This window comes from Spermophilus citellus (genome assembly GCF_964194105.1).
Source record: "Spermophilus citellus genome assembly, chromosome: 5".
Taxonomy (NCBI): domain Eukaryota; kingdom Metazoa; phylum Chordata; class Mammalia; order Rodentia; family Sciuridae; genus Spermophilus; species Spermophilus citellus.
Genome location: NC_138186.1, coordinates 85,148,054 through 85,161,053, shown reverse-complemented (window position 1 = coordinate 85,161,053; position 13,000 = coordinate 85,148,054).

The window sequence follows — 13,000 nt, the reverse complement described above, 5'->3', positions numbered from 1 at the left end:
ACATCTCTTGAAAACTGTGTGGAGATGCCTCAAAATAAAATAGAATGGAACCACCATACAGCATATTTGGAACCACCAAAAATCCCATTCCTTGGTATATATCCAAAAGATCTAAAATCAGTATATTATAGGGGTACAGCCACATCAATGTTTGTAGCACAATTCACAATAGCCAAATTATGGAAGCAGCACAGATGCCCATCAACAGATGATGGATAAAGAAAATGTGGTATACATACACAATGGAGTTTTACTCAGCTCTAAAGAAGAATGAAATTATGGCATTTGCTGGAAAATGGATGGATCTGAAGAATATCATGCTAAGCAGCAAAATAAGCAAAACCCAAAAAATCAGCAGTCAAATGTTGTGTCTCATATGCATAAGCTAGACAAATATAAGGGTGGAAAAAGTGAGGAAGAGGTGCCATGAAAATAGAGCAGAGATCAGTGGAAAGCAGGAAGGGGATTTGGGGTGGGAAGGAGGAAGGTTGGAATTAAACTGGCTAAATGATCTTATGTAAATATATGAAGATACCACAGTGAATTTTGCCTTTATGTATATCTATAATGCACTATTTAAAAAAATCTATAAATTTAAGGATGACCAGAAAAGTAGAGGAAAGGAAATAGGGGCAGGAAAAAGAAAAGGAAAAGGATAAGTACTCAGGACTGAATGGAACAAATTATATTCCATGCTTATATAATCATGTCAGAAGGAACCCAATATTATGTACAACTATGAGACACAATAAAAAATTTAAAATTTAAATTTAAAATATCAAGTATAATACAGTATTTTCAAGTCTTCAGTGCATTAGAATTAGGCTGGGAACATATAACACACAGGATGTAATAAGCAAAAATGTTTGAAAAAATTCAAAATTTAAAAAAATTTCTTAAGTAATCTTATGATCCTAAGATTTGTGAACCACTAGTTCATGTCATTTACTAGACCTAGACTGACCTGGATGTCTGACACTACATATATCAAAATTTAGAAGGTTCTTTAAAAAGGTAGTAATCAATACATTTTAAAAATAAAAATAATTCCTATAAGAACTGTTTTTAAAGAAAGTTAACTTACAAATATTCCATCTCCACTTAGGATTGAACCAAAAATCTGAGTACTGTACAATGAAATATGTTGATGTTCAAGGTTTAAAATCATACATACAGAAATATCACCATAACCAAATTAATCTTTAAAAAGAGACTTGGAATTCAGATTAAAATTTACTAGACAAAATTATGTAAGTGCCAGCATCATAGATTTATCTGCTGAAATACACTTCACAGCCTGACATGATTTTAGCAGAACATAAAGAAAGAGAAGTTTTATATACACATGAAACTAGTTGCTGTCAAAATACTAAAGATTTTTAATATACCTGAAAATTAATTTCTCTCAAAAAGAAGAAATAAGATTTGATCTTCACTGATGACAAGAAGCTTACTATACTGCACATGTTGTATATTGTATAAATATATGCATAATGTAGAAGGAACATGTATTGTTTAAGTAGTGAGGAAACTTCTTAACCACTTGCACTTCTCTTGATCAAATATTTAAATACATAAGATGTGTCATTCAGAGGTATATCTTTTCACCAACAGGGCCCATGGTCCAAGGATGTCTGAATATCACTACTTGCTATTTCACCTATTTTGATATTTATAATGTATATCAGTGTATAGTTACAACATACCTTAGTGTGTAAAGGCTCTGAAGAGTGTTGTCATAACCTGTTCAATTTTGTTGAAATCAGTGTTTAAAAGTTTTAAAATATAGGCTCCTTCTTAAAATTTCTGAATAACTGTTACATGATAAGGAACATGCGCTGAAAAACATTAAAATAAAAAATCTGAAAATATAATTTTGTGGGAAAATGGGTTTTCACCATGAAAACAACTTTACCAAAAGAATTCAAGAAGTTAAAGATTTATAAAATCCTCTATTTCTTTGGGTAAATTAAGATAAAGATGCACAGCAGATTGTGTGTTTATGACAGTTGCAAACATTTTAGATTTATCTTTATTTTCTTAGTTTTTTTCCGGTAAAACATGGAATTTTCCATAATTATATTTGAACTATCATTTTATAAAAATTTCTGGAAATATCCTCACAAGGGTGACCTCCTCATTAGTCAACTTCCAAAAAAAAAATAGCAAAATATATAGCAATCTAGTTGGACATGTAGACTAAACAAACAGTGATAACAATTCTCATTTTAGCTACTAAATGTTTCAGAGTGTAGGAACAAAGAAAAAGAATCAGAGACTATATATGGCATCTAGATCAAAACTAACATTCAAAAGTTATGGTACATTTCAATATGTTTATACTTCATGTAAATAAAGTCTTTATATTTTTAAACTGAATGTTAAAATTTACCCAGTTCTTAGTAAAATATAATTTTGGAAATGAAAAGAATGTTAGAGATTTTTTCAAACTTCTCATACCCCTTTTGAGGTGGAAAGTGGTCCAAAGCAATAATCTTTACCAGAGTCATACAGAGCGAAACCTTTCCCTGGTAATAGTTCAGTCCTACCATGTTAACTGAATAATGAGTATGAGTCAAGTAAGCCCAACTCCATTCATCAACAAGCCACTGAGACTGCAGAATATTGCAATGTCTCTCAGCAACCTTATCCCAAAAAAATAAGGAAGTCAAGATGGACTTCCATACACGAACACTCAAATCACTCAGAAAATACAACTATAAAGGATATCCTGGAAAATGGGCCCAACAATGCAAACTATTTGCAACTTAAAAACAAGTTTCTTCTCAGAAACAATGAAATCCCCCAGTAGAATTCCCCAGTGGTTTTCTGGCCAGGCAGTCTGTGACCTTTGAGGAGCCTTCAGAGATTTGTGGATCATACCAAAAACATGCTTTGAAATCTGGGAATGAAGTAGGAAACTCTCTTGTTTCTTCTCTTCTACCCTTTGTTAAGAAATTTTGGTAAAAATGTATTAGTGTTACAAAATTTGGGTCTTAGGGTTTTGGAAGCTAAATTTATACTTTTTCAGAACACTGACCTTCTGAGGATATAAATCTTCATGTGCCATTGATGCTGAGCCTCCTGTTTATATAGCTGGTGTTTACATGGATGAGGAAGCTTCAGAACACGCAATAGTGTTCACCACAAGATACAGAAATTAACCCAGATTCGGCTGTCAAGGAAAACCCAAATGCATAACTATGCTCCTAGGTTTTATTGGGAAAAAGAAACTGAATGTTAAATCTTTAGATTTCAACACAAAACATATACACTGAAATGCTCTTTTTCCCATACCCAACAAACTTTGTAACGTTTCTAGATTTGATGTTCTAAATTTCCATTACTTAGATTTTATTTAAGGAATACATATTTGTGTCTACATATAAACACCTTTTTTTCTAAGAGTGGCCAGCAAAAATTTTATAACTTGTTATCTTCTATATGTATATATGTTTCTCTCCTTCTCTCAAACAACATGTCACACCACAGAGAATGAACAAATTGTCCACAACATTCATTTTGTCTATACAAATGCATTTATTTTGCTGTCTCAGACCTCTTCACTGTTTGTGGTCCATTTCTCTTTGCCTAAGCTGACAGTTACATTAAACAGGTCATAGTTCTGGTGATACAGGAGACCCACATGAAAGATGGGAGACCTGTGCAGAGTGTGCCAGGACAGATCCTGAAACTTCCATGTCTAATCAAGATGGAAATCAAATCAAACTTTGATAAGTAAAAATGGTGAACAGTGAGCTGGGGCAAATGACAGAAGCTATTTAAAGAAGGATGTCACATCCACTTCAGTGCTGCTCTTACTTTTTTTGTAGCCAGAATTGGTTATTCACACAGGCAAATGAGTAGCCATCTATGCTGTGTTAGAATGAATAATTATGTTTGCAAAAAAACATAATTAAAAATTTGTCAATCTAAAAGTGAAGCAGGAGGCATCACAATACCAGAACTTATACTATACTATAGAACTATAATAACAAAAATGGCATGGCATTAGCACCAAAACAGACATGTAGACCAATAGTACAGGATAATAGACACAGAAACAAACCCACATAAATACAGTTATCTCAAACTAGTAAAGGCGCCAAAAACAATCATTGGAGAAAAAATAGCCTCTTCAACAAATGGTGCTGGGAAAATTGGAAATCCATGTGTAACAAAATGAAATTAAATCCCCATCACCTTGCACAAAACTGAACTCAAAGTAGATCAAAGACTTAGGCATTAGAACAGAAACCCTGAACCTAACAGAAAAAAAGGTAGGCCCAAATCTTCACCATGTTAGCTTAGGACCTGACTTTCTTAACAAGACCCCTAACGCACAAGAAGTAAAATCAAGAATAAATAGAATGGATTCAACTTAAAACTTCTTCTCAGCAAAGGTTATCAATAACATAAAGAAACATTTGTGGAATTTTTATAGGAATTGCATTGAATATAGGAATCATTTGAGAAATATAGACATTTTAACAATAGTAATTCTTCCAATCCAAGAACATAGGTTATCTTTCCATTTTTTGTCTTCTTTTATTGTTTTATACTTTTTTATTATTCAGGTCTTTCATTTCCTAGATTAAACTTATCTACTTTATTTATTTTTAAACTATTGTAGATTGTTTTATTGGTTGCCTTTTCAAAAACTTCATTGTTAGTATATAGAAATACTACGGATTTTTGTATGTTGATTTTTGTATCTTGCAAATTTGTTGAATTCATTTATTAGTTGTAACAGCCCTTTGGTGGATCCTTTAGGATTTCCTACATATTATGTTATGTCTTCTGCTAATGTGACAATTTAGCTACATCCACTCCAGAAAATGTACATATATAGTCAGATGGTTTTCATTACACATGCAAACAAAATTCAATTGAGGAAAAGATAATCTTTTCAACAAGGAGTGCTGAAACAATATCTATGCGCCAAAATAAATTTAAGAAATGAACTTAGCCCTTACATCACCATCATGACAAAAAACTAACCCAAATGAAAAATCAACTCTGTAGTTTTCATTATACAGGTCTTTAACATCTTTGGCTAGGTTTATTCTGAAGTATTTTAATTTATTTGACATTATTGTAAATAGAATAGTTTTTCTAATTTATCTTTTGGAAGATCCATTATCAAAGTATAGGAAAGAGATTGATTTGTGTATGTTGATCATGTATCTTGTTACTGTGCTAAATTTGTTTATCAGCCTTAGAAGTCTTTTTGTAGAGTTTTTTTTTTGGGGGGGGTTCCTATATATAGGATTATTTCATCATTAAACATATAATTTGAGCTCTTATTTTCATATTTTTATCCTTTTAAATTTCCTTTCTTGCCTGATTGCTCTGGCTAAGATTTTGAGGACTTTGTTGAATAGTAGTGGTGAGAGTGGACATACATTTCTTGTTCCTGTTTTGAGAGAAAATGCTTTCAGTTTTTCTCCATTCAGTATGATGTTGACCTTGGTTTTGTCATTTATTGCCTTTACAGTGTTGAGGTAAATTCTTTCTATCCCTAGTTTCTCCAGTGTTTTAAACGTGAATAGATTCTGTACTTTGTCAAATGCTTTTTCTTCACCTATTAAGGTAATCATGTGATTCTTGTCCTTAATTCTACTCATGTGGGAACTTACATTTATTTATTTGTGTTGAACTAATATTGCATCCCTGGGATGAAATACTCTGGATCATGGCATACTATCATGTGGTATAACTGTTAATGTGGTAGAACTCAATTGACTGGTATAAGTCAATTGGGAATCCATTTGTTCCTGGGCTTTTCTTTGTTGAAAGGCTTTTGATAGCTATATCAATTTAATTACTTAATACTGATCTGTTTAAATTTGTATATACCCTCATAGTTCTATGTCTTTTTTTTAATTTTATTGTTGGTTGTTCAAAACATTACATAGTTCTTAATATACCGTATTTCACAGATTGATTCAAGTGGGTTATGAACTCCCATTTTTACCCCGTATACAGATGGCTGTGTCACATCAGTTACATTTCCATTGATTTACAAATTGCCTTTCTAGTGACTGATGTATTCTGCTGTCTATCCCATTCTCCACTGTCCCCTCACCGCTCCCCTCCCCTCCCCTCCCCTTCTCTCTCTCCATCCCCTCTACTATAAATCGTTTCTTCCACTTATATAATTTTTTTCCTACTCCTCCTTTCCTCTTATATGTAATTGTGTATAACCCTGAGGCTCACCTTCCAATTCCATGCAATTTCCCTTAACTCTCACTTTCCCTCCCACCTATCATCCCTGTTTAATGTGCAAGATTGTGGAACCAACCTAGAAGCCCTTCAATAGATGAATGGATTAAAAATGTGGCATTTATACACAATGGAGTATTACTCTGCAATAAGAAATGACAAAATCATAGAATTTGGAGGGAAATGGATGGCATTAGAGCAGATTATGCTAAGTGAAGCTAGCCAATCCTTAAAAAACAAATGTCAAATGTCTTCTTTGATAGTTCTATGTCTTTAGAAACAGATCATATGACTTTAGAAATTTGCCCATATCCTAATGATTTTCTAGCTTAATGGAATAGACATTTTCAAAAGTTTCGGATGATCCTCTGGATTTCAGTAGTGTCTGTAGTGATGTTTTCATTTTTATCACTAATTTTATGTATTTAAGACTTCTTTCTTTATTTTGGTTTGACTAAGGGTATATCAATCTTGTTTATCCTTTCAAAAACCAACTGTTTCATTGTTCCTTGGTGTTCTCAGTTTCATTGATTTTGGCTCTTATTTTATCTTTTCATGTCTTCTACTGATTTTGTTTGTTTGTTCTTTTTCTAAGGCCTTGAGGTGTAATGTTATATTAGTTGTTTGTTATCTTTCTATTGTTTTAATGTATGAACTCAGTGCTATAAACTTTCATCTTAGAACTTCTTTCATACTATCCCAGAGATTTTCATATGTTGTATCTCTATCCTCATTTGTTTCTTAGAATTTTTTCTACCATGATTTCTTCTCCTATCCATTCAAAATTCAAAACAATGCAAGGAATTATTCCTCTCTTTGTATTTGTTAAGATTTGTTTGTTTTCCTAAAATGATCTATTTTATTAAGTGTTTCATGTGCTGTTGAGAAGAAAGTGAATTCAGTCGTTGATGGATGAAATAGTCTAAAGATGTTTGTCAGGTCCATTTGGTTAGTGGTATTTTTAGATTTGAAGAATCTCTACTTAGTTTGTGTCTGGATGATCTATCTAGTGGTAAGAGAGGTATGTTGAAATTACACAGTATTATTGTATTGTGGTCTATTTTATTCTTAATATTGAGAAATGTTTATTTTATGTACAAAGATGCATCATTGTTTGGGGCATAAATATTTACCATTATTAAATCTTCTTGGTGAATGATTCCCTTAACCAATATGAAGTGATCTTCTTAGTCTCTATTGATTAATTTTGTCTTGAAGTCCACTTTCTCTGATATGAGAATAACTACCTCTGTTTGTTCATGGGTATAATTTTTATGGTATATATTTTTTCATTCTATCACCTTGAGTCTGTGAATGTCTTTGTAAGATGTATCTCTTGCAAACAACATATTGTTGGGTCTCATTTTTATCCAATCTGCCAATCTGTGTCTTTCAGTAGAAAAGTTTAGACTGTTTAATTTCTATTTTATTATAGAGAGATGATATCTGTTTCCTGGCATTTGATTTATTTCTGATGTTTAATTCAGTCTTAGTTCTTTAACTGACTATTCTTCTAGTATAATACATCCTTATGCTTTTATCCATTTCTTTTGCATGAAAAATTATATTGAGTATGTTTTGTAGTGCAGACTTGTGGTTATGAATTCTCTTAGTTTCTGTTTATCATGAAAGGTTTTCATTTCATTTTGATTCTGAAGGATAATCTTGCTGGGTATAGTAATCTTGGTTGGCACACTCCCCCCCCCCTTTTTGTCAGAGCTTTGTATACATTACTCAAAGGCCTCCTGGCTTTTAGTGTCTGGGTTGAGAAATAAGCTGAAATTTAAATTGGTTTACCTCTACATGTGCCCAGCCATTTTCCTCTTGCAGCTTTTAAAATTCTATCTTTATTCTGTATATTAGGCATTTTCTTTATAATTATATAGATAAATAAATATATATAATATATATTTATATTAGATCTTGGAGTAGAGCTAATGTGATTCTATATATTGGAAATTTTATTTATTTATTTATTTATTTATTTATTTATTTATTATATTTTATTCCTAAGATCTAGAAAATTTTATATAGTGTTTGTATAAACACTATGAAAAATCAAGGGAAAAAATTACCCAGAACAGCTAATAATACTTCAACAACTACATAACACTGTAGTGAAAGAAAAGTAAGAGAAAAAGTTAATAAAGTTTATAATTAAAATATTCAATGAATTAAAAGAAGACATAAAGACATAATGAGTGAAATTAAGACATAAAAACATAAGGAGTGAAATTAGTTAATCTACTGGGATGGCTATTGCTTCTTCTTTTAAGGAAAGAACTTTTCATGAGCTTCTTTCTGTTAAGAACTGTGGGGGGGGCTGGGGATGTGGCTCAAGCGGCATGCGGCCGGGTTCGATCCTCAGCACCACATACAAAGAAAGATGTTGTGTCCCCCGAGAACTAAGAAAAAATAAATTAAAATTCTCTCTCTCTCTCTCTGTCCCCCTCTCTCTCTCACTCTCTCTTAAAAAAAAAAAAAAGAACTGTGGGGGTGGGTGAATATCCCAGTATTGATACTTTAATTCAATGTGTGAACTCTGCTGATCCCAGTATTAACACCAGTTTGAGAGAAACCACTGAATCCTATTAAATACAATCACTTTAGAATCAATCCATGTACTAGTGACCTTATGAAAAGGAAAAACAGAACAAAAAAAAATACTTGCTGATATCATTCTCCACAGTTCTCTAGTCCATGTATAAACTTTGTTAAAGTTCTGGAACAGGCTGAAAAATTAGTTATTAAATATACCAAGTTTGCTTAAACATTATGTGAGGACTGAAAGAGGGAAGAAGAAAGATTGGGAAAATAGAGAAAAAAGAAAAGATAGAAAAAATAATATGAACCAGATATAAAAGATGGATGGAGGGATCAGAGTTAGTAGCAGATATGTAAAAGGGAAAATAGGGGGTAAGAGGAGTAAGTATATACTAGGCTAGGAAAACAAATGTAGGGAGAATGATTTCAATTTATGCTTTAAACCATTAGAAGAAATACATTCAAATGGGTTGAAGGTACAGGTAAGTTATTAGGGTAACAACCAATACTTATAATAAAGAGTCATATATATGATCAAAATTGATGCTAGATTTATTTATGGTAAACCAGGCCAAGGTGGAGAATATTCTTATTGAATCTTGGTTTGGATTTCATTAGGATTTGGAACATTTAGAAGATGTCTTTAATTTTTTGGCTTTGGATCCCTCCAGAGCTTCTGGGGCACAGGAGCCACTCCCCTACTGGCTATGGTACCTCCCATCGTACAGTTCTTGTTTGTCAGTCCAAGGGCCTGAGGCTGACTGCTCAGAGGGTGCAGTGTTATGTTTATTGGTTGTTCTATTATGTGCAAGAATTCAAGATACAGGGCTCAGGGCTTTTTCTGTGATTGCTGTGGGTCACCCTGTACCCACTTTTCTCCACAGATTTTTTTTTCATTGTGGTATAGAGCCTGGGGCTGTCTGCAAGCACAGGTCCTGGGGTTGTAGATTCTCCATGGGTGATTTACAATGCAGAACAGTTACCCATACATACATAGCACACAGAGGGTGGTACCATCCTTATTACTCAATAAAGGCACTCAGATGGTTCACCTGGGTTCCAGTTTCCACTGCCCCAGGTTGTGAATAGCAGGTACCAAGTTCCTCTGCTGACTAGACTTAGGCAGGGTCCAATCAGTATCTAAACAGAGCCCTGTCACTCAGGCATTGTGGCAAGGGTCAGTTTGGGAGTTGGGCCAGGCTGTGGCTAAGTCAGGTTGGGGCTGTTGCTCTCTACTGCCTAGGAACCAGGCAACTTTCTGCTCTAACTGAACTCCCACCGGCTATAGCAAAGGTCTGGATACCTTCCCTTTAAGCTTCCTGGGGACTCAGGCACCATCTCATCATGGCTTTCCACCAGCTGCTACCACAATCTGGTTGACCATCTCTCTATACCACTGGATATTCAGGCACCTTTTCTATGGGATGGCCCCTTGCAGACTGTGGCCAGTGGCAATTATGGGGACACCCCTCTGGGCTTCATTAGGACTCAGGCAACTTTCTGCTATGCCTCCTCCCAGTGTCCGCAAGTGGCAGGAATTCTGTATCTGCTTATGGCCAAATCTGTCTTGCTATTTGAATCTAAGTTCTCATTTTCCCTGCTGTAAATCTGCTCCTTCTCTGCCTGGGCTTCCTGTGACAGGTGCTCAGTTCTGCCAGCATTTCCTTGGTAAGGCTGCTCCACCCTGTTCCTCTTGATTGCAGTGAAGGGAAGGGGGTTTCAGTGTCTCTTGGCTAGTAGTGATCCCTCTATACATTCTTTCCAGTAGATTCTTAAGAGAACCCATTGGCAGGGGTACTCCCTCCAGTTTAATTTGCTATCTGGAGGTGGGTTGATTTAAAGGTGACTGTTCAGCTACAGGCTCCACAAAATGGCTGCAGAACCTAGAAGGGCTATCTATGCACAATTTGTTTTATACTCTGGATCCGCTTCAAGGAAACTATGCTTCCCATCATACTTGAATTCCTCTGCCTTTCTTTCCAAAATGTTATTAAAGAAGTGAGCTTATGTGCTTCTTTGTGCTCTCTCTCTCTCTCTCTCTCTCTCTCTCTCTCTCTCTCTCTCTATCTCTCTCTCTCTCTCTCTCTCTCTCTCTCTCTTATCCTTCCCCCTCTCCTCACCCTGGTCTGGAAACTCATGCTTATTTTCCATTGTGGTAAACAATCTTCAAGCCTCTTCAGTTCTCAGACTTTGTGATATTGGGTCTTAGAGCATTTATCTTGTCATCCATCTCTCAGATATGCTGCTCCCTCACTGCTTCCTTTCTGTTTTGTGGGGAGATCAAGGATCACTGCCTGGCTCCTTTCTGCCATCTTCAGATTTCCTGCATATGATATTCTTAAACAGTATATTCCTATTCAGATGTAAATTATTCAGATCTTTGGTCCTTGAAAGGAAACATTTTTCTTTCAAAAGTGATGTGATCAATCACTATGGAGTATAATTTCATAATATTTATCTATCCATCTATCTATCCATTATCCATCTATCACAAATGCTCATTTTTCTACCCAGAGTTTTTATGTTTAAGAATTTACCCTGCAACTGTATTTCAACAATTTTGCAGAGATTTATGTATAAAAATATTTCCTTCATCAATGTTTATAATAGCAAAAGATAGAAAACAAACCAAATGCCCATTGATAGACTGCAATTTAATAATCGAAGGTGTTTTAAGAAACCGTAGAGTTATGACAAAGTTAAAAAGTCTAAGACAGCTATGCCCTGATTTGGAATACTCAACAAGATATGCCATCGAAAGAAAAAAAACTAGATTTTGATAATATTATGTAAAGTACACAATTGTTTGCTAAAATTGAAATGCATGTATGCACTTATAATCACTTAACATATCTCTCAAAAGATACATAAGAAATCAGTAATATACTCAATATCATATATGATTAAATAGATCAACTGGTGTACAAATTGGTGTAGAATCACCTTTTACTGAATTCAATTTCACTGATTTTAGTTTTATTAGTATTATGCATATGTACTCTCTACTAGAATAAATTAATTGTATTAAAAGGTAATACACATCCAGCAAGCATTGATTTTACTAAAAATAAGAATGAAGTAAAATATACTGCTGACTGGGAAAAAGAGATAGTAGACATGTTAAAGAAAACAAAGCCAGCGAGTGAACACAAATGATTTTAAGCTGCTAGTATCTTGTGTTAATCTTTAAAAATATTAAGAATATTGAGAATATTGCAGTGTGATAAATATCTATTTAAATAAATTTTTGAGTCAAAAGAATCTGATACTGCTGACATTTCTTGTGAGCAATTAGAAAAACATTGGAAGTAAAATATTGTAAGCTAAATGAATGTTTGAAGAACGCTCATGATGAAATAGGTATTATTCAGAGTGATTGGAATTAAGAGGACAAAGTTCCTAGAAAGAGGCTGGACTTTTCTTGCATGATTCAAGGTAATAGTCTATATCTTTACTACCATTTGTATTTTTAGGATGTCTGTTGGTTCTCAAAGGAAGGAAGAATACAACAGAAATTTATTCAAGAATATCCCTGCAAAGTTGGGATTAGAAGGGTTGTTAACATCTTTTAATTTATGAAAAACAGGCTGTATTTAGAAGTTTTCCTTTAAAAGCCATTTGCTGGTTGAAAGAGAAACCATTGTTCACTCTTCCAGAACTGTAAATCCATGGTGAATCTGGGCAATGTATCAATCCAATGGAAATTACATGTCGTCTGTGACTATCTCTTTTTTCTTATGCACTAATGCATTACAGGACTTTCAGGTCATTCTAATTTGATCACATATTAATATGGTTTCAATGAGTTCAACAGGATCTTAAGGAAATCTGATCTCTCCATTCCCACCTCCTCACAGTAGTTAAAATTACTTCAGGTGTTGTTGCCACATAATACAGGGAAAGTCCTCCTAGTATAAGAAAAATAGCAAGGTCATTATAGGAAACAGATATCTTTAATCTTTTAACTTTTAAACCATGAGCTAAGACCAAACAGAGAAAACAGAATTTTAAAATAATGAATATTTATCATCATGCAATTGTTTTAAAGTCTTTTGTGTTACTATTCTTATTATTCTCCTGCTTCCCTACTCTGAGTAACCCCAGGTCTGCCTTTTCCTACCATCTGTATCAACTTATATTAAGTTCCTATTTAGTGAGTATTTATTATTTCAACACAATAATTTGCATTTTCAGAACTGCTTTACTTTTATTGTGAATTGTTCCTATTATT